This window comes from Apodemus sylvaticus, chromosome 11 (genome assembly GCF_947179515.1).
Source record: "Apodemus sylvaticus chromosome 11, mApoSyl1.1, whole genome shotgun sequence".
In the NCBI taxonomy this organism is placed as follows: domain Eukaryota; kingdom Metazoa; phylum Chordata; class Mammalia; order Rodentia; family Muridae; genus Apodemus; species Apodemus sylvaticus.
Window position 1 is genome coordinate 40,050,811 of NC_067482.1, and position 21,727 is coordinate 40,072,537.

At 35.2% G+C, this 21,727-nt stretch overlaps 1 non-coding gene across 1 annotated transcript; it reads left to right on the top strand.

Moving 5' to 3' along the window:
- Positions 1 to 6,377: 6,377 nt before the first annotated feature.
- LOC127696873 (U7 small nuclear RNA) lies at positions 6,378 to 6,441 on the top strand. The gene has a single exon (XR_007980324.1). It is a non-coding gene; the product is annotated as a U7 small nuclear RNA (small nuclear RNA).
- Positions 6,442 to 21,727: the final 15,286 nt, after the last annotated feature.

Genomic DNA, 21,727 nt, shown 5'->3' on the forward strand with positions numbered 1-21,727 from the left:
TTTCATTGTGTTCTAAAAAGTCTTTAATTTCTTTCTTTATTTCTTCCTTGACCAAGTTATCATTGAATAGAATATTGTTCAGTTTCCATGTGTCTGTGGGTTTTCTGTTGTTTTTGTTGCTATTGAAGACAAATTTTACTCCATAGTGATCTGATAGGAGGCATGGGATTAGTTTGATCTTCTTATATTTGTTGAGGTCTGTCTTGTGACCAATTATATGGTCGATTTTGGAGAAGGTACCATGAGGTGCTGAGAAAAAGGTATATTCTTTTGTTTTAGGATAGAATGTTATATATATATATATATATATATATATATATATATATATATATATATATATATATATAATCTAATTGGTCCAAAGCTTCAATTAGTTTCACTGCGTCCCTGTTTAGTTTCTGTTTTCCTGATCGGTCCATTGAGGAAAGTGCAGTGTTGAAGTCACCAACAATTATTGTGTTAGGTGCAATGTGTGCTTTGAGCGTTAATAAAGTTTCTTTTATGAAAGAGGGTGCCCTTGCATTTGGAGCATAGATGTTCAGGATTGAGAGTTCTTCTTGTTGTATTTTTCCTTTGACCTGCAAGAAGTGTCCCTCAGAGTCTTTTTTGATTACTTTGGGTTGAAAGTCAATTTTATCTGATATTAAAATGGCTACTCCAGCTTGTTTCCTGAGACCATTTGCTTGTAAAATTGTCTTCCAGCCTTTTACTCTAAGGTAGTGTTTGTCTTTGACCCTGAGGTGTGTTTCCTGTAAGCAGCAAAATGTAGGGTCCTGTTTACGTATCCAGTCAGTTAGTCTATGTCTTTTTATTGGGGCATTGAGTCCATTGATGTTAAGAGATATTAAGGAATGGTGATTGTTACTTCCTGTCATTTTTGACGTTATTTTTTAAATTTGATTGGTTAACTTCTTTTGGGTTTGATGAAAGGTTACTATCTTGCATTTTCCAGGGTGAAGTTTCCCTCCTTGTATTGGTGTTTTCCTCCTATTATCCTTTGTAGGGCTGGGTTTGTGGATAGATATTGGGTAAACTTGGTTTTGTCATAGAATATCTTAGTTTCTCCATCTATGGTGATTGAGAGTTTTGCTGTATATAGTAGTTTTGGCTGGCATTTGTGTTCTCTTAGAGTCTGCATGAGATCTGCCCAGTATCTTCTAGCCTTCATAGTCTCAGGTGAAAAGTCTGCTGTGATTCTGATAGGTCTTCCTTTATATGTTACTTGGCCTTTTTCTCTTACTGCCTTTAATATTCTTTCTTTGTTTAGTACATTTGGTGTTTTGATTATTATGTGACGGGAAGTATTTCTGTTCTGGTCCAGTCTGTTTGGAGTTCTATAGGCTTCTTGTATAGTCATGGGCATCTCTCTCTTTAGGTTAGGGAAGTTTTCTTCCATAATTTTATTGAAGATATTTGCTGGCCCTTTAAGTTGTAAATCTTCACTCTCATCTATGCCTATAATCCTTAGGTTTGGTCTTCTCATTGTGTCCTGGATTCCTGGATATTTTGGGTTACAAGCTTTTTGCATTTTGCATTTTCTTTAACTGTTGAATCCATGGTTTCTATGGTATCTTCAGCATCTGAGATTCTTTTGTCTATCTCTTGTATTCTGTTGTTGATATTTGCATCTATGTCCCCTGATTTCTTCCCAAGGCTTTCTATCTCCAAAGTTGTCTCCCTTTGGGTTTTCTTAGTTGTTTCTACTTCTGATTTTAGATCCTGGATGGTTTTGCTTAGCTCCTTCACTTGCTTGTTTGTGCTTTCCTGTAATTCTTTAAGAGATTTTTGTGTTTCCTCTTTCATGACCTCAGCCTGTTGACAAAGTTCTCCTGTATTTCTTTAAGTGTTTTTTGCATTTCTTCATTATTGGCTTTTTTATTCTCCTGGATTTCTTTCAATGATTTTTGTGTTTCCCTTGCAAGGGCTTCTAACTTTTGATCCATTTTCTCCTGAATTTCTTTAAGTATGTCCTTCATGTCTTCCTGTACCAGCATCATGACAAGTAATTTTAAATCCAAATCTTGTTTTACTGGTGTGATGGTGGTCCAGGACATGCTGATAAAGGAGAATTGGGTTCAGATGTTGCCATATTGCCTTGATTTCTGCGTTTGCCTTTTGCCATCTAGTTCTCACTGGTGTTAGTTGGTCTTGTTAATGCTGGACTCACCAGTGCAAGCTGCCCCTTCCCAGGTGGCCTCTGGTGCACAGCTTACCTCCTGCACTGCCTGGAGTCAGGGTGCTTTTGCCCAGGCTGTTCAGATCCCGAAGCAGACACCTGAAGGCTCCTGCTGGGGCCCACTGGATTCAATGGAGCACACTAACTTCTCCTCTGATGTATAACTTAAACTTCAGTTTATTATGTATTCAAATATTCTCATTTCATTCTCTGTATACCCAATTTATATGATTTTAACTAAGCAAATTTTTGACTAATTTCTTGTACAATTTCTTCTCTAAAATTTTCATATTTTGTATTCTTCCTTGTTATTTTTATGTTACCTCAGCCTGAAACGAGGCTGAAAATACTGATTAAAGTCTCTTCATTTTAAAAATTCTATAGTCATATGCATTGTTCTCTTTCTTTTAAGTTATATTTCTTTGTTATAGGACAATTTTCCAGATTATTTTATTTCTAAACATCCATGAGACATTTGGGATATTACATTCACTAAACATGAGCTGCTGTTCCCATGAAAATGTATTCAACTCTTTCTAGTTTATTTAATTTTATGAGAATTTATTGACTTTAGGGCTAATTTTGGAAGGTATATCTCCTTAAATTTGTATATTATTCCTATGTTCAACTCTTTAGAACTTCTTGGAGATGAGATTTGCAATTAAGTGATTGAGCTGAAAGGTCCTGATGTTGGATTCTAATCCAAGCTGTCCTGTGTCCTCTCAGGAAATACGCATTTAGACAATGAGAATAACACCAACGACCAGCTCTTCCAGTTCAAAGAAATGAGCCTACCTTCAAGTCATAGATAAAGGGCTCAAAGGAAATCAAATGTTGTGAGAGGTGAGTCTTGACCTTTTGCATCTAAGCTGTGGAGAGAAAACCAGTTTGTGTTGTTTAAGACTCCTAATTTCTAGGAGCAGCAGAAAGAGAACATAATAGATCTACACTCCTACCATGCCTGGATTATTTCTACATAAATATCGTAGCAAGTTCTAACCATGTTATAAAATAAATATATGACCCATTTCTTGCTGTTTGACTTCTCATTCTGTCCTGTATGAGTTCTTAGATAAGTTTGATTCCATACTTCCCTTGTCATTCTCTCTTTGAACCTGTTAAGTAGTTAATTTCATGTTTATGCAGGATTACTAATCACCAAGGCTCAAGGGAACACACTACAGATTTCTGTTGTAATTTTCCTCCTTAGCTCTTCTTTATTTCTGTTTCTTTCTGACTTTCATTTTTATTTTTTTCTTTCTTCTTTGTTTTCTGACATTACACCTTGCAAATTCCAACTCATCATTCTTTTTTTTAAATATATTTATTTTCTATATTCTTTGTTTACATTCCGAATGATTTCCCCTTTCCCGGATCCCCCCTCCCCATATGTCCCATAAACCTTCTTCTCTTCATTCCTTCATTCTTAAAATTCATTTCTCACGTGACTCAACCTTAGGGCTCAATTGAATTCCCTTCCCCACATTGCCATACTCTCCTCAACTCTAAACATATAAAAGTCTGGATAACCTTTTTATTTTCTAGCTGTTCATTTGTATGTTTGTGCATTTATATATGTATACATATATGTCAAGACTGAAGGCTGATATCTGGAATATATTCCTTTATCATCCATTTAACTCTCTTTTTACTTCCTTTCTGTTTTCTTTTTTCTTTCTTTTTTAAGATAGAGCTCTTAATCAAGACTACAACTTGCTGATATTTTTAGTCCACTTAGCCAGCTTTTGCTTCATAATTCTTTCCTGCTGCCTTCATATGCTAGAATTATAGAAGAGATAACTACAACTATCAAACACTTATCTGGTTTATGAGTATTTTATATGTAATGTATTTGCTTGCTCTGTCACAATGTACAGCCAAATAACATCTGGAGTCTTTCACCAATAATTGAATAGCTCTTTAAGTAACCATGTGAGAGAACTTTTAAGTGAGAACCTCTAGTACTTCTAGAATTCTAGATCTTATACCTATACTACCACAAGTACTAGTGAAAGGGGTCTTGAGATATTACTTAAGGATATTGCTCAATTTATGTATAATAGATTCATCATTTTAATACATTTCATCATCCAATCCAGTGGCCTGCTCTGTTATAAAACCACAAGGACAGTATGGGATGATGCTTACAGAGATGTAATAGGAAGGGAAATGTTTGGAGTAAGATTTCTTTAACAGTGCTAAAGAAGAAGATACATGAAAAACTTAAAATTTAGAAAATTTCTTTGAAAAAGTGCTAGTCATTTTACCAGCCACCAACTCAGTGAACTTTTAGATGTGGTGAATGAAAGGAAATAAGTCATGAAAAAGTGAATGAACTTGGAATCATGTTCATTCTTAGGTCCCTAAAGGAGCAGTCCTTTGCAGGAAGCTTCATACAAATGGAGAGAAATCACAAGATAATAGACAGGTTGAGGGAAGAGGCATGAATCAGAATTTAAGTATACTTACAGTTTTGCTTAGTTTGTTGCCCACTTTGTTACATGTAGAAAGATAAATATTGTTTGAGTGTTACAGGAAGAAAATATAGCAGATACTATGTCTCATATGCAAATCCTTTTATTTACATTTGTCTTAAATATTCAATTTATTCCACATAAGTGCTAATAGTAGATCATCTTTAAATGGACAAAAATGCAGCAATAATGTTATAAATGACAGTTAAATGAAAAAATAACAAAATTTGTCAACTAAGTGGAGGGATTTATTTGTCTTGCACTTCATTTTTATTATTATTTCACTTTTGCCAAAATGACTTATAATTTGTCTTAGTCAGGGTTTCTATTCCTGCACAAACATCATGACCAAGAAGCAAGTTGGGGAGGAAAGGGTTTATTCAGCTTACACTTCCACACTGCTGCTCATCCCTAAAGGAAGTCAGGACTGGAACTCAAGCAGGTCAGGAGGCAGGAGCTGATGCAGAGGCCATGGAGGGATGCTTCTTACTGGCTTGCTTCCCCTGGCTTGCTCAGTCTGCTTTCTTATAGAACCCAAGACTACCAGCCCAGAGATGATACAGCCCACAAGGGGCTCTCCCCCCTTGATCACTAATTGAGAAAATGCCCCACAGCTGGATCTCATGGAGGTACTTCCCCAATTGAAGCTCCTTTCTCTGTGATAACTCCAGCCTGTGTCAAGTTGACACACAAAACCAGCCAGTACATGATTTAAGTACTATATCAAATACTAGCAAAGGTTCAAAAAAATCACCTAATTAATTTAATTTACAATAATTAAAAGAAATGTTTATATAATATGTCATTTAAAATCTTAAGTAAACAGTAATATTAGCTGTAAGAGAATATGGCACATCCTATTTTCCTAAAAACAATCTACCAAATTTCTGTTGCTGTGATCAAATACCATGACAAAGTTCAATTTAGAAGAACTTATATCAACTTATCATTTTACAGCCTATCACTATGGGGAAGTGCCAACTCATGCATGGCACAGTCAGCAGGACATGGGCCTCCACAGGCTACGCATAAGTCTTGTTTGTATAATAACGTATATATTTTACTTCATGTTCCTTCTTCAGGAAATATTTTCCCTGCCAAAGTTGTCAGGGAATGTTCTCCCTGCCAAGGTTAATGGCTTCATGATAATTTGAAACAGCTTGAATCTGAGAGATGAGGGTGTGTAACGTAGCTTAGCAAAACAGTAAAAGCTGTGGCATTCAGGACAGCTCTCAAGGATATAGGAAAGAACTCTGAAAACTTGATTTCAAGAATGTATAAACAGGACTTCTCAGCCATGCTGTATACATAGGATAGAATATGAATTGTGCGAAGAGATTCCTGGACTGAAAGAACAAAGGCAGGTGCCCTAACAAGTCAGTAAATGAAAAATAATAGTTTTCAAATTAAATGAAGGCTAGTGGTTCAAGTAATAAAAGAGGCACCAGGAAGTAAAGTACTGGTGACCCCACAGTAGGATCACACAAACAAGCATATTGGTTGTGTTTACAAAGGCAGGTAGATCTCTGAGTTTGTTGTCTATGCTAAAAATATATATACTTGCTCTCTTTTTCTATGAGTCAAGGGGCTATGGTCATAAAATGGTTATTTGTGGATCAATCAAAAGGGAATTTAAGATAAATAACAATCAATATGTAAACAAAACACTAGGCTTTGGTCTAGGTGAGAGAGAGACAGAAAGAGCTACCTAGTGAAAACTGATTAGAGAGTGAACACAGCTCTTTTAGAATTTTTTTAGCAGGTTTTTCTCACTTTGTTTGGAAAACACATGAGTGATATAGAGAGCTTTTAGAAATTTTTTTCTTCCAGTTTTACTAGAAAAACTTTTTGGAGAGCTAACACAGCTCTTTTAGAATAGTTTTCAAACAGGTTTTTTGACTTTCGTTGGAAAACCCACAAGCTATCCTAGATAGCTATTACAGCTATTTTAACTTTTTTTTTCTCACAGGTTTTCTGACTTTGGTTGAAAAACTCAAGAGCTATAACTAGCAGAGAGCTCTATCTTAAGCAAAGAGAGCTATCTCAAGCTGAGAAAGCTGTCTTGAACAGAGAGCTCTCTGGAGCCGAAGACAGAGCCAAGAGCTATCTACAGAACTGTCTAGAGAGCTATCTTGGGTAGACTACAGAGCTGTCAGCTCATACTCCATCATTAATGCTGAGTTCTTTCTTCTACCACTCCCAAACACACCTTCCTCAGGACCCCCTCTCCAAGCAAAGGCTAGCCCTTAGAAAGGAAGTCAAGGCAGAAATTTCAAACAGGTCCTATCACAGCCACAATGGAGAGTGCAGAAGTGAATGCACACATGCTCATTTATTTGGTCTCTGGTGTGGGTTTGATTTCTTCCTATTTACACAGTTGAAGATATCCTAAAGAAGGATGGTGCCACCTAGAATGGACCGTGTTTTCCTCATCCACTAACTTTAAAACTGCCATAGGTTAGCTTTTATTGTGAACCAAGTTACAAAATAGATGAAATGAAATATATAATTAAAAGTTTGGTGGATTTATGGATTTGTTTTTATTTTAAGATGCTTAGAGGCTTGTCTTCTCAATTTGGAGTATGGGTAAGGCCTGAACAAAATTCTAAATTATTATATTATACTAGCTATAAATTCTATTACCTCAATGGAGTAAGTTTTATTTAGGAAAAAATATAACTCACTTGTAAGTTAAAGTTACAAAGTTATGTGTAGAGCTGCCCCACCATCGTGTTAACTTTACTAATTTAGTACAGTAGATGCCATGTCTATGTAATTCCACGCATGTCAGCAACACAGAACATTTCTTACACATTTATTCCCTTTAGCTAGAAGGCTTGCTGACACCTTAAAATGTTCCCAACATATGTGAAAGGGCTGTGTTAAATACAAAAACATGCATTGTTTATAGTCAGAGGAAATGAACATCGTTTTTGTATTTAGCAAGGACCTAAAAGTTCTATGAGGTATATATGACCATATATACCCATACATGGATTTGTATCTTTGGGAAAACTTTTAAAGATGTATTTATTTATTTTATGTATGTAAGTACAGTGTTGCTGTCTTTAGACATACCAGAAGAGGACATCAGAACCTAGATGTCCTCTAGATGGTCGCGAGCTACCATGTGGTTTCTGAGAATTAAACTTAGGATCTCTGGAAGAGCAGTCAGTGAACTTAACCACTCAGCCAACTCTCCAGCTTCAGGAGAACATTTAAAACTGGTACAGGATTATTTAGCTTTATTTAATAAATAAATCTGAACAAAAACAATGTTTCAATATACTTTTTATGTATCAGTTTATTACTCACAAACTACTAACAGAGATTTCAAATTAACAACTGAATGATATATCATTTTGAGTGCATAATAAATTTGAATAGCACTTATTGCTAGATCTGAAAAAGAAATGATAACTGCCAAACTCAAGTAAGGTATAAAGGTTCCTGTGAATCTGGATGAGACTCAGCTGATTCTATTTTCCATGTGGAAATAAAAATTATTTTTTATAATGTTAATGTCAATATACGATTTTTTTTTATATTTGGAAAGAATTATTCAAGTCAGTTGTAAAAATAATGACTGTGTTGTGTAGAGATGTGCACAGAAAACATGTGATTCTGGATGGAAATATAACTTAAGAAGCCAGAAGCTATTAAAAACTATTTCCACAAAACCAGAGGTGCTAAAGATACCAGTGCAACATTTGAAGCAAGCAATTTTCTGAGCAAGGATTGGTTCATGCTTTTTAAGCATTTTCATTTACATAATGTGAAGTGAATACAGACAGAGGAGTCCACAGAATACACAACAGAGTGCAGATCCCTATTAAAGCAGAGAGTGCAGAGACAAGGGCCTGAAAACCATCCATCTAGAACTGAATTCAGTAAGGGAAAAAAAATGTGTCTGTAAACACATAATCACACTGTGTGTGGTCAACTCACATATGAAATACCTCAGAAACAGCCACATACTATAACTGTTTTAGAAGTATAATTTCAACAAAGGTTCAGAGTTCAATCAGTATAATTTTCATGGGTAAAATTATGTTTACATCAATGTCAAAACAAATTAACTTAGTAATGGTGCCTTATGCTTTTAATCCCAGCCCTTGGGAGGCAGAGGCAGGCAGATTTCTGAGTTTGAGCCAGCCTGGTCTATAGACTGAGTTCTATACACAGAGAAACCCTGTCTCAAATAAAATCAAGAAAAAAAAGAGAAATTTATTGAAACTGAAGTAAAATTATAATTTATTTTATTTTATTTATAATCCAGCCATTGTGCCCCTTCCCAGTCACCCCTCCTACAGTTCCTCCTCCCTGTTGCCTCTGAGAGGGTGCTCCCCCTCTACCAGAGTTTGCCCTTCCCTGGGGCCTCAAGTCTTTCAAGAATTAAGTGGCTCTTCTCCAATTGAGGTCAGACCAGGCAGTCCTCTGCTATATACATGTAAGGGGCTTATGTTTAAGAAATATCCCCTGTGCCAAAGAGTTCAAGGCTCTTTCACACTTTCTCTTCTATTACAATCGGTGTATCTGGTGTTATGTTGTGGTCCTTGATTCACTTGAATTGAACTTAAGTTGATAAATATGGATCTAATTTTATTCCTCTACACACAGGTAGACCAATACCATTTATTGAAGATGCGTTCCTTTTTTCCACTGTATGTTTTTGGATTCTTTGTCAAAGATCAAATGACCATAGGTATGTGGGTTTATTTCTGGGCCTTTGATTCTATTCCATCGGATCTACCAGTCTGTCACTGTACTGATACCATGCTGTTTTTATCGTTATTGCCTTGTACTATAGCTTGAGGTCAGGGATGGTGATTCACCAAAAAGACTTTTATTGTTGATAATTGTTTCAGCTATCCTGGCTTTTTGTTTTTCCATGTGAAGTTGACAATTGCGTTTTCTGTGAAGAATTGTGTTGAGATGTTTACGAGTATTGCATTGAATATACAGATTGCTTTCGGTAAGGTGGCCATTCTTTTCTATGGTAATCCTACCAATCCAAGAACATGGGAGATCTTTCCATCTTCTGAGATCTTCCTCAAGTTCTTTTTTCAGGGATTTGATGTTCTTGTTGTACAGATCTTTCACTTTCTTGGTAAGAGTTACACAAAGATATTTTATACAATTTGTGGCTATTGTGAAGGGTGTTCTTCCCCTAATTTCTTTCTCAGACTGTTTATCATTTGTATAAAGAAAGGTATTGATTTGTTTTAATTAATTTTATATCCTGCTTTTGCTGAAGTTGTTTATCAGCTGTAGGAGTTCTCTAGAGGAATTTTTGATGTCGTTTTTGTATACTATCATATTTCAGAGACATTTAATATGCATTTTCCTGAGGGCTAATGATGTTGAACATTTCTTTAAGTGTTTCTCAGAAATTTGTGAATCCTTGATTGAGAATTCTCTGATTAGGTCCTTGGCCCAATTTTAACTGGATTATTATTTTTTTAATATCTAATTTCTTGAGGTCCTTATATATTTTGATTATTAGACCTCTATTGAGTGTGGAGTTGGAAAAAGTCTTTTCCCTTTTGTAGGCTTTAACAAAAGGTGCTTGTCTGATTGACAGTGTCCTTTGTTGTATAGAAGCTTTTCAGTTTCATGAGGTCCGATTTATTAATCGTTAACCTTAGTGCACGCACTGTCAGAAAGTTGTCTCCTGTACCAACACATTCAAGACTGTTATCTACTTTCTCTTCTATCAGTTTGAGTGTGTTTTTCTTTAGGCTAAGATCATTGATCCTTGTGGACCTTAAGATTTGGACAGGCAGTGATAAATATCAATCTATTTGCATTTTTCTACATGTGGACATTCACTGAGATCAGCACCATTTGTTAAAGATACTTTCTTCTTTCTATTTTGTATTCTGGATTCTTCTTTAAAAATTGGGTGTGCATAGGCACATGGATTTATGTCTGGCTTTTCTCTGGATTCTATTGCTTAGCAAGTCTGTTTTTATGCTAATATCATGTGATTTTTTTTATAAATATATTCTATAGTAGAACTTGAAATCAGGGATGTAGATACCTCTAGCAGTTCTTTTATTGTTCAGAATTATTTTAGCTATTCTGAGGTTTTGTTGTCTCTGTATAAGAAGATGAGAAATGATTTTTTTAATACCTGTATAAACTTTTCTTGGAATTTATATGGGCTTTGGGTTGAATCTGTAGATTGCTTCTGTAAGGATGGCCATTTTTACTACGCTAATCTTACAGATCCATGACCATGGGAGATCTTTACATCTTCTATTATCTCCTTCAATGACTTTCTTCAAATAAGTATCATACAAGTCTTCAAAAATGTTTCATACAAGTCTTCATTTGCTTGGTTAGAGTCATCTGAAAATATTTTACTTTGTTTTAGGATATCGTGGTGGGTGTTATTTCCATGATTTATTTCTTAGCCCATTTATTATTTGTATATAGGAGGCTACTGACTTTTTGTTGTTGTTAGTCAACCTTCTATTCCTTCACACCGTTGAGGGTCTTTATCATTTTTAGGAATTCCTTAGTAAAAGTTTAGTCTCTTATGTATAATGTCATATAATCTGAAAATAGTGATCACTTGACTTTTTTCTTTCCAATCTTTATTCCCTTGCTTTCCCTCAGTTGTTTTATCTATGTAAAACCATAAGTACTGTATTGAAATGATATGGAGAGAGTGGACAACGTTGTCTTCTTTCTGATCTTAGTGGAATTGCTTTGAGTTTCTCTCTATTTAGTTTTATGTTTTCTGTAAGCTAGCTGTAAAGTTCCCTTTAGTGTATGTGTTTTGGCACATCCCTAATCTCTCTAGGACTTTTTATCATGAAGGCATATTGTATTTTATCACAGGCGTTTTCTGTATCTAATGAAACAATCATGTGATTTTCCTCTTTCAGTTTGTTTACAAGGTAAATGAAAATTTTGATATTTGTGCATTGACCTATCTCTAAATCTCTTAGATGAAAACTACTTGATCATAGTAGATGGTCTTTCTGTTGTATTCTTAGATTCAGTTTGTAGATATTTTGTTGAATATTGTTCTATCTCTGTTCATAAGAAAATTGGGCTGTAATTTCTTTTCTTTATTGAATGTTTATGTGATTTTCATATCAGAGTAACTGTAACTCCATAAAACGAATTAGGTAATGTTCCTTTTGTTTTTATTTTGTAGAATAATTTGAGGAGTACTAGCATTAGCTCTTTCAAAGTTTAGAATAATTGTGTGATAACACTCTCTAGACATGGGCTTTTTATGGAATGGAGTTTGGAGTTGGGAGATTTTACTGACTGCTTCTTTTCTACTAGTGGTTAAAAGCCTACTTAAATTATTTATCTGATCTTGATTTAACATTTGGTAAGGGATAATGTACGAGGAAATTATTCATATTTTCATATTTTCCAATTTTGTGGACTACCGGTTGCTAAATTATGTCCCTATGATTCTCTGTATTTCTTCATTGTCTGTGGGTATGCCCTGCTTTTCATTTCTGATTTTGTTGATTTGCATATTCTCTACTTGTCCTTTAGTTAGTTTGGAAAGGGGTATGCCTATTTTTATGATTTTGTTCAAGAACCACTTCTTGGTTTCATCGATTCTTTGTATTGTTGTCTTTGTCTATATATTATTGATATCAGCCATAAGTTTGATTATTTCTTGCCATCTAGTCCTCTTGGGTGTACATACTTCTTTTATTTCAGGTGTCCTGTTAAGTTACTTGTATGTAATCTCTCCCATTTTGTTGTTGTTTTTGTAGGTACACAGTTCTATGAACTTTCTTCTTAGACTACTTTTCTTTGTGCTGGTAAAATTTGAGAATGCTGTTTATTCATTTTCATTAAACTCAAGAAAATATTTTATTTATTTTTCTTACTTAATAGAGACTTGTCCAGTTTCTATGAGTTTGTAAGGCTTCTCTTCTTTCTGTTTTGTTTATATTCAGTTTTAATCCATGGTAGTCTGTAAGGATGCAGGAATTTTTTTCAATTTTCTTATATCTGTTGAGACTTGCTTGGTAACCCAATATGTGGTGAGAAACTCCAATGAGATGGTAAGAAGAAGGTATATTCGTTTTTGTTTTTATGTGGAATGCCATATAAATAAATGTTAGGTACATTTTGTTTATAATGTCAGTTAACTCCAGTATTGTTTTAGTTTAATTTTTGTCTGGATGACCTCTTCACTGATATCTCTCAATAACAATGGCCTAAATTTTCCAATAAAATGATACATATTAGCAGAATATAAGAGAAAATAAGACACATCCTTTGCATAATGAAAGACAATTTAATATCAAGGATAAGCATAATCTCAGGATAAAGGGTTAGAAAAAGTCATTCTAAGCATCTAAGCATCTGTGTGTATGTGGATACGCATGTGCCTATGCATGACATGCTCACACACAAGTGTTTCTGTGAGCATTTAGGTGTATGCATGTGTAAATGTGAGTGTGTGTGTGTGTGTGTGTGTAAGTATGGGTGTGTTCCTTTCCTTTGGATTTGCTAGCAAGAAATTATAGGCAAGAGTGAGTAGTATAGTCTCACACTATCAGTATATAGTCAATATGTGGTTTAAGCTATAGTAGTGTTTCTTTTACAAAAATGAGTGTTTTGTGTTTGGAGCATACATGTTAAGAATTGAAATGCCATCTTAGTAGATTTTGCTTTGATAAATATGTAGAGTCCCTCTACATAGTTATTGATTACTTTGGTTTAATGTCTACTTTGTTAGATATTAAAATTGCTATGCCAACATGCTTCTTATGTCCATTTGAGTGAAATATTTTTTTTTCTAAACCTTCACTCTGAGATAATGTATATCCTTGATGATAAGGTCTATTTCTTGTATGTAGTGAAGGATGAATCCTGTTCACATATCTATTCTGTTAATCTATGTATTTTTTATGGGATAATTGAGGTCATTAAGAGATTTCAAGACTAATGATACTTAATTCCTGTTCCCTATTTCTTCTTTTACTTCTGTTTCTTTTATTCATTCTTTCTTTCTTTCTCCCCCTCTTTCTTTCTTCCACTCCTTCTTCCACTCCTCCTCCTTCTTCTTCCTCTTCCTCTTCCTCTTCTTCTTCCTCCTCCTGCTCCTCCTCCTCAGCCTGCTTCTCCTCCTCCTTCTTCATCTTCTTACTATTGGTAGCTGTGCAGCAGCTGCTGCTGGTGTGTGTGTGTGTGTGTATGCTTGAGTACATGCTTGCACATGAATGCTTGAATATGTGGGAAGTCTTTTCTCTTGTTTTTGTTTAAGATTACTTATTTCCCATGTTATCAAATGTGTAGTTAATCTCCTTGCTTGGGAATTTTCCTTCTTTATTATTCTTAAATTGGTTATTTTGTTTATTTACCTTTCAAATGTTATCCCCCTTCCTGTTTTCCCCGGAATTCCGTACTACATCCTTCCTCCCCCTGCCTCTTTGAGGGTGCTCTCCCACCTACCCATTTCCTCCCTACCTCCCTATCATTTTCCTACACTGGAGCATCAAGCCTTCACAGGACCCAGGGCTTCCTCTCCTATTGGTACCAGACAAGCCATCCTCTGCCATGTATATGGCTTGCAACCTCATGGGAGGAACAACAATATCAACCAACCAGACCACATCCCTCAATAGCTCCCTAGGACTAAGCCACCAACCAAAGAATACACATGGAGGAAATTTTCCTTCTAATACCTTTTTTTTTTCACTGTGATTTTTTTATTTGATATACTTTTTATTTACATTTCAAATGATTTCCCCTTTTCTAGCCCCCCACTCCCCGAAAGTCCCATAAGCCTTCTTCTCTCCCCCTCCCCCTGTCCTCCTACCCACCCCTTCCCACTTCCCCATTCTGGTTTTGCCGAAAACTGCTTCACTGAGTCTTTCCAGAACAAGGGGCCACTCCTCCTTTCTTCTTGTACCTCATTTGATATGCGGATTATGTTTTAGGTATTCCAGTTTTCTAGGTTAATATCCACTCATAGTGATGGATTTATAGATTGATATTGTTTAAATTTAACTTTATCATGGAGTATCTTATTTTCTCCATCTGTAGCGGCTGAAAATTTCACTGATTATAGTAATCTGACTCAGAGTAGAAAGGGCATACTTTCTTCATATATATATTTTTAATGATCAGAGATACCCTCCTGCTCTAACTTGATTATAACACAAGTTCTTTTAGACATGAAGTTTCTTTAGAACAGGGAAAAAAAAAGCAGGACTTGGGTGATCACTAGCAATTTTTAACCTGAAAAGTGCTCCTGAATTACACTCTCATCTGCAATGTTCTTGTTTAATGTATCAAAAACAAATCAGTCTTGAAGTAATGACATGAAGGAATTAATCAGTTGCTTATGAGAATCTCTAGTGTATTTAGCACAGTAACTATAATAGTTTTGATACAACATGAATGGTTTTATTCCATGGTAATATTGGATAAGAATTTTATAAATATACAATACACTACATAGTTTATAAATAAGTAAAGAAAAGAATATAATAGCAAACTAAGATGCATTCCTTGTCTAGTCAATGCCTACAGCAGAGCCAAGAAGGTACAAATTAATAAGGGAGTCTTAGTTCACAAGACTGCTAAAATTGTACTAAAATCCTTGGGAACTCATTCAAACCATTCAATCTCATCTATGTGTAACTAACCATAGCTGATGCTTCAGAACAAAAAAGTACTTTAAAATAAGAACACTTCACACAACACCCTCTTCATGTCTACTAATAGAAAGCAGAAGGTGACTGTCAAATCTTTTCAGAAATGTAAACCAAGAACCAACAAACAAGAAGCAGAAGAAAATTGTAGTATAGCAGCCAAACATAAGTGTAATAATATTTGAAAAAAATTAGTAAATATAATTTCTAATTAGGTGCATAATGAAAGTAATGTTTCAGAGTACAAAAATAAGACAAGAAACAAGAAACAAATTAACATTGAAATCAATGTGCTGCATAAAATAAGTCAATCACAACAGAAAACATATTATTTGATCCAATTTACATTAGATGTTCTAAGAAATCAGTTATTGAAATATAAATGGTGGAATCGCAGAAGTAAAAAGCAAAAAGTCCAAACCTTTGAGAGTCTCCAAATATTATGACTGATTTCACTTTACCTTATAAAATGCTAATGCTAATTAAAGCTATCTGAACTGATTAATTATTTTCTTTGCTGGACACATGGTGATAAAAGACAACACCATCATTTTCTAAAAGTGTATGCTTATGTAATCACATGGGTAGGGTCACTGAGCTGACTTCACAAGCAGGACTGTTTGGTATCATGCCGAATTGGCTGAGTCCAATCTTTGGGAACCACTTGAAAGATTGAGTAAAATGACTCCAAGTGATTTTCTCTCATCTGTTCTCTGTAGCTTCATCATAATATGTAAATTTGAATACACACACACACACATACACACACATACACACACATACACACACATACACACACACACACACACACACACACACACACCGAATGAATACGTGAATAAATGAACAAATGAGTGAATGTAAAACAATTTTAAGAAATCCCTTTGGTAGTCAGCCTATTTATGAAAAGAAATATTCTAATTATAATTTTCTTCTTCTTTAATGAATGATCATCTTTTTAACCCTTACTATCAAGTGCATACATGATACCCTAACATAATTTGAGCTTGTACCATTGAGTCCAGTCAATGAAATGTATATTGTTTCTATATTGATGAAAAAAATGTGACTGATTGTTACAGTAATTACAAAATTACTCAGAGGCAGTGAATCCCAGGTTTGCCCAATATTACAGGCTACCTCCCACACTGCTTAGATGCAGATGTGTGTTATGAATCTGATCCTAGTCCCAGGCCCGAACGGAGTGCTTCCCCACCTCTGAACTCTTATGCTCCAGTGTCCTGAGCCATCTCTTCATTTCCCAATCTGTCAATCATACATGCCGTTCATCAACATATCTACTGTCCATTTTTTCATCATGTACCACTGATCATTTACATTATAATGATTATTCTGGACATCCCCAAGAACCACATCCACTCATTGAAAGTCCTCCCTTGAACTTTCTGCTTTGTTTTGCTTTTTTTCTCTTTTTCCAGTTTACAAAAGTGACTTCTTTCCAAACTGACAGGGTCCCTAGGCCATCATTGGACACGGCATGGCTGCTATCCTCCATAGGAGCCATAACACTTGTCACCATTGCTTATGCGTTCTCTATTTTTCCTTTAAAATGTCCTTTATTCTTTTCTTTGAAAGCAATGCTTTAGTGACTTCTTTCTCATGAATAATTCTTAAATCTGTGGACTCATGGTGGAAAGAACAGCCATCAGGTCCCTCTCTCAGAGGTGAGTTTTCTACTTTGGGGAATCCTGGAGACCTGTTGATTCTATGTGCTTGTGGTAGTTCCAAACCACATGGCCTACAATTACATTGTTGCAAAACTGGCCTTTCCCTATAGATCACCGCTTTTCCTGATGTTAGCTTCCCACTGGTGGTGACTTTTAATCCTATTGCTTAGCTTGTGAGATCTTTAATATGCAGATCTTAATCCTGCATTTATGTTCATTGTCCTCTTTCCTGCCCACTCCTGAGCAGACCCCTGCCTCTACCCAAGGTCCTTGCCTTGCTACTTATTGCTGTTAATTCCCATAGCTTCCAAGGTATTGTCCAATAACTGACTGTACAATTCCATCTCTCTTTTCTACCAGTAATGTTACACAAGGCTCTAGCTGCAGCTCATTAAATCCATTTTGTGTAATTACCATTTTTTTTAACTTCTATGACTAGGACCAGAGCATGGAGTTTAGATTTCATGAGCCATGTTTTCATATCATCACAGTTAATTGTCTATTTTATGTCTCTACTCTAATGCTCATTCCAGCCATTCAAATATCATTTCCCTATGTGCCTTGCCTATACATGTCTATTCTGCTGCTTAGAAGTATCTTCCTCTCAGAAAGTCTTTATACAAAACAGAGGAGGCCATGAGTGAGTGATGTTCTGTGTATCATTGAAATGGGCACAACCTCCACGGACTTCAGAGGTCTTGGACCCATGGTATTTATATGGGCTAGACAAAAGAGGTGTGGTTATTCACTAGAGCATGCAAAGAACAAAAACTTTTTCCTCTACCTTGATGTTCTGACTCTAAAACTATTCTCCTCAGAGACCACCTATTTTTTTCAAGGTCTGTCTGATGATTTATTTGTTATCCTTTTTTTTGTTTGTTTGTTTGTTTATTCAATATGCTTTTTATTTACATTTCAAATTATTTCCCCTTTTCTGGCCTCCCACTCCCCAAAAGTCCCATAAGCCCCCTTCCCTCACCTGTTCTCCCACCTACCCCTTCCCACTTCCCTGTTCAGGTTTTGCCCTATTCTGCTACACTGAGTCTTTCCAGAGCAAGGAGCCACTCCTCTGTTCTTCTTGTACTTCATTAGATGTGTAGATTATGTTTTGGGTATTCCAGCTTTGTAGGTTAATATCCACTTATTAGTGAGTGCATACCATGATTGCTCTTTTGAGACTGGGTTACCTCACTTAGTATGATGTTCTCCAGCTCCATCCATTTGCCCAAGAATTTCATGAATTCATTGTTTCTAATGACTGATAGTCCATTGTCTAACTAGCTTCTCTCTCCCCCTCTTTTCCTCTCTCCCTCTCTCCTTCCTTCTCCCTCTCCCTCCCTCCTCTCTCTCCCTCTTTCCCTCTTTCCTCCCTCCCTCCTTTTCTCTTTGAGCTCTATATAATCAATATGTTGAGGTTCTGAGTAGAGATGTTTTCCAACCCCACCTGATCTCAATTTTACTGTGCATGTGTCTGTTGGTCTTTCCTTTCTTCATTTTCTCATGACAACTACTCAGAATTCCAGAACACAGAGACATGATTGAATACCCTATAGTACCATTGCAGTACTCTGTACTTGATCTGTACTCAGTAAAAGTCTGCCGCAGTGTACAGGGAAAAATACACAGTGGTACTCAATTATAACAAACATTTCTAGATAACTCAGAAATGTATTCCTGGATAAAGTTTCCTTCAGTTCTTGTCATTTGGGAAGAAATATTTTGTTCAGAATTATAGCCAAGTAGAATTTTATTTACCAAAACAATGTAAACAGTACCCAAAACTTACCAGACATGGATAAAATAGAAAAGAGCATGAAGCAGCACTTGGGTTTGTGAACTTCCCATCTTTAAGTCATTTGTATGAAGTAGATGATATGTTCATGATGTAACATAATCTTCTCCCTCTCTAAATCATGACAGGCCTGAACTACTGCTAAGGAAACTCCTTCCAATTATACTGTTAAGGAGCACACTAAAGTGTTACAGGAAAAGCACATGAAAAATCATGAGATTTTAGAAATGGTTTTAGAATGAAAGTGGAGCATTTGAGAATAAATATTCTACCTGTGCCTAAGGGTCAGTTGGCTTAGTTCCCGAGAAATATAATTCGTCATATGTGGCATTGTGGCTGCTACTGAGTCTATTATTTTGTCTCCTACATATACCCAGGTACAAGTTCTGAGTAGTGTCATGCAGGATAACCTTGGTATCATTATCAGGGGCCTTTAGTGATATTCGACTGCTTGCCTCCAAACACTAGAAGGAACAAAAGAATGATTCACAGAATATTATGGCTCAGTGGAAGGATTGGTTCCATCTTTTCTCATAGTCTACTATAGATTAAGTAGAATCTACTCATAATCTTTCTCATAATCTATTATTCAATAAGACTGCTATAGTGAATTAGAATATTTTAGTTGGCATTGAAAGTATTTGATGCATCATTGGATGATATAAAGTCTAAAATTAAAGTGCAAAGTGATCTGATGTCTCCTAAGGACTTGCATACAGATTCAAAGATGGTGGTCTTGGAAGGGGAGAGAGAATTCCTAGTCTCATTTTTTAAAAAGTATTTTTATTATTAGTTGGGTTCACTATTTTTGTAATTGAATCATCTCCTTAAGATCCCCCTTGCAAATACTACCATTATAGGGTGGCCAAACAAACACTTGCTTTTTCCATATATAGTAGGTTTTATTTTTTTCTATCACCACTGAGATTGGTGTAATCTTTATCTGAAGAAGGAAATATTTAAAAAGGATATACCCAGCCCCTTTCTAAAATGACTTCTGTTTTTTTATCAGAGCAGGTTGTGAGGTAAAATAGTATTTTCTGCGCTCTCACTAGATGTAGAGGAATAATCCTTTTATGCTTTGCACAGAAACTTTAAACATTTGCCTGATTTATGACATTTTCACAGATAATTTTCAGAGTTTCTCCCAGATGTGCTGTGTTCTGATGAAAATAAACAGTTCTCTGTTCCTTTTCTCTAAGGAGGAGCTTGTCATACTCTGAAATTCACTTCCCTTGGCTATCTTTGGATAACAGCATTGGGACCGATTAAAAAAATAAATTATTTGGATAAGAGTTACATTCTCTTAACTTTTCACAGTGCTGTACAGAGAACCACCTTCATTTATATTTTTCACTGCAAAAATCACATGTTCAATACATTGCTCAGTGCATAGTAAGACACCTATTTAAATAAACACGCTGTTTGACTTTTTCATTTAACTCTTTACATACTACATGTAAAATATTCTAAATTGAAAATAAGTAGTACTGTTTTACATGTGATTATACTTTCTTATTTTCCCTAGAAATCCGTTATTTGCATATCATTTAATGTTCTGCCTTCACTGCACTCGTCACTAGTTTAGACATATATTTTTGTGTGGAGTGAGAGTATAAATGATCTGATTACTATTGATTTATTCTACCACTCTATAAGTACTGCATCTCTGGCTACCTTGCAAATGCAAACTTAATAGTATTTTCCCCTAATATGTCAATCTACATTAAAAATAGGCCTACAAATAATTGCTCAATATATTCAAGAATGACTGCTATATAAAAGAGACATCAAGAAGAGTGTACAAGAGTAATAAATAACATTTTAATTTGTGATGTGATGAAATATTTTAGGAAATTATATCTGAAACAGTTGTAAAATGTTTGGTTGTCTTTCTGGCATAAGTGACTCTCCCAAAGCCACTGAAGTCATTAGTGTCCCAGCCTAGAATAGAAACTAGGTCTTTCATTCTAAATTCATTGCTCTGTTGATTTAAGTGCCCTGACAGGGGATACTTTAAAGATTTGTTTATAGATTTTGGCATGTGTGCATTGTGATATAGGGAAAGGGGAAGAAGGAATTTAAAATCTGTCTCTGTCGTGATCCCTCAGCAGATGGGCATGTTATAGCAAGTTCTGTGGGAGAAATGATGTTCAGAGAAGGACTGCATCAGAGATCTGCTTGTTCCAACAAACAGCAACCATGATTTCAGATAATACAGCCTCAGACATTTCAATATTTTCTTCTAGACTGAACAGTAATGAAAAATAGCATTTTTTTTTGCTAGAAATGATGATTTCCTTGCTGTGCCTATTTCATAGTAAGAGATAAGGAGAAGAATAAATAAGTACCCCAAGCCATTGCAAAGATTCCATAAACATCAAATCATAAAGCTTTTCTGAATATCATTATCACTATCAATAACTAATAACAGTAAATTCCTGCATAAAGGAAATGATGTTCGAAACAGTTACTTATTATCTCAAATATCAAGCAATACCACATAGCATGAGGGAAGCTTTTATAAAAAAAATCAATTAAATGTTTAATGTATCTCTAAATAAATGTTTAAAACTATCTACAAGCAAACAAGATTGAATAAACTAAAATTAAAATGTCAGCTGTGCATTAGTGAACTACACGCACAATAAATAAATATGTAGTATGCTAAAATGTGGTCAATTTGGGGGCTACTAAAATATATTGTATAAATTTTAACTGTTTTATATAAATTAAGAAATGGACATAACCTCAGTATAAGAAAGAGGGGAAATCATTTGAAATGTAAATAAATTATATCGAATAATAAAAAAAAAAAACCATTTACACATAAAAAAAAAGAAATTCCTTTCTAGTTTTTCTTTATTTTCTTTTTAATTAAGTTATTTGCTTCATCCCTATTGCAACTTCCCCTCCATCCTTTCCTCCCAGTCCTGCCCTCTTACATT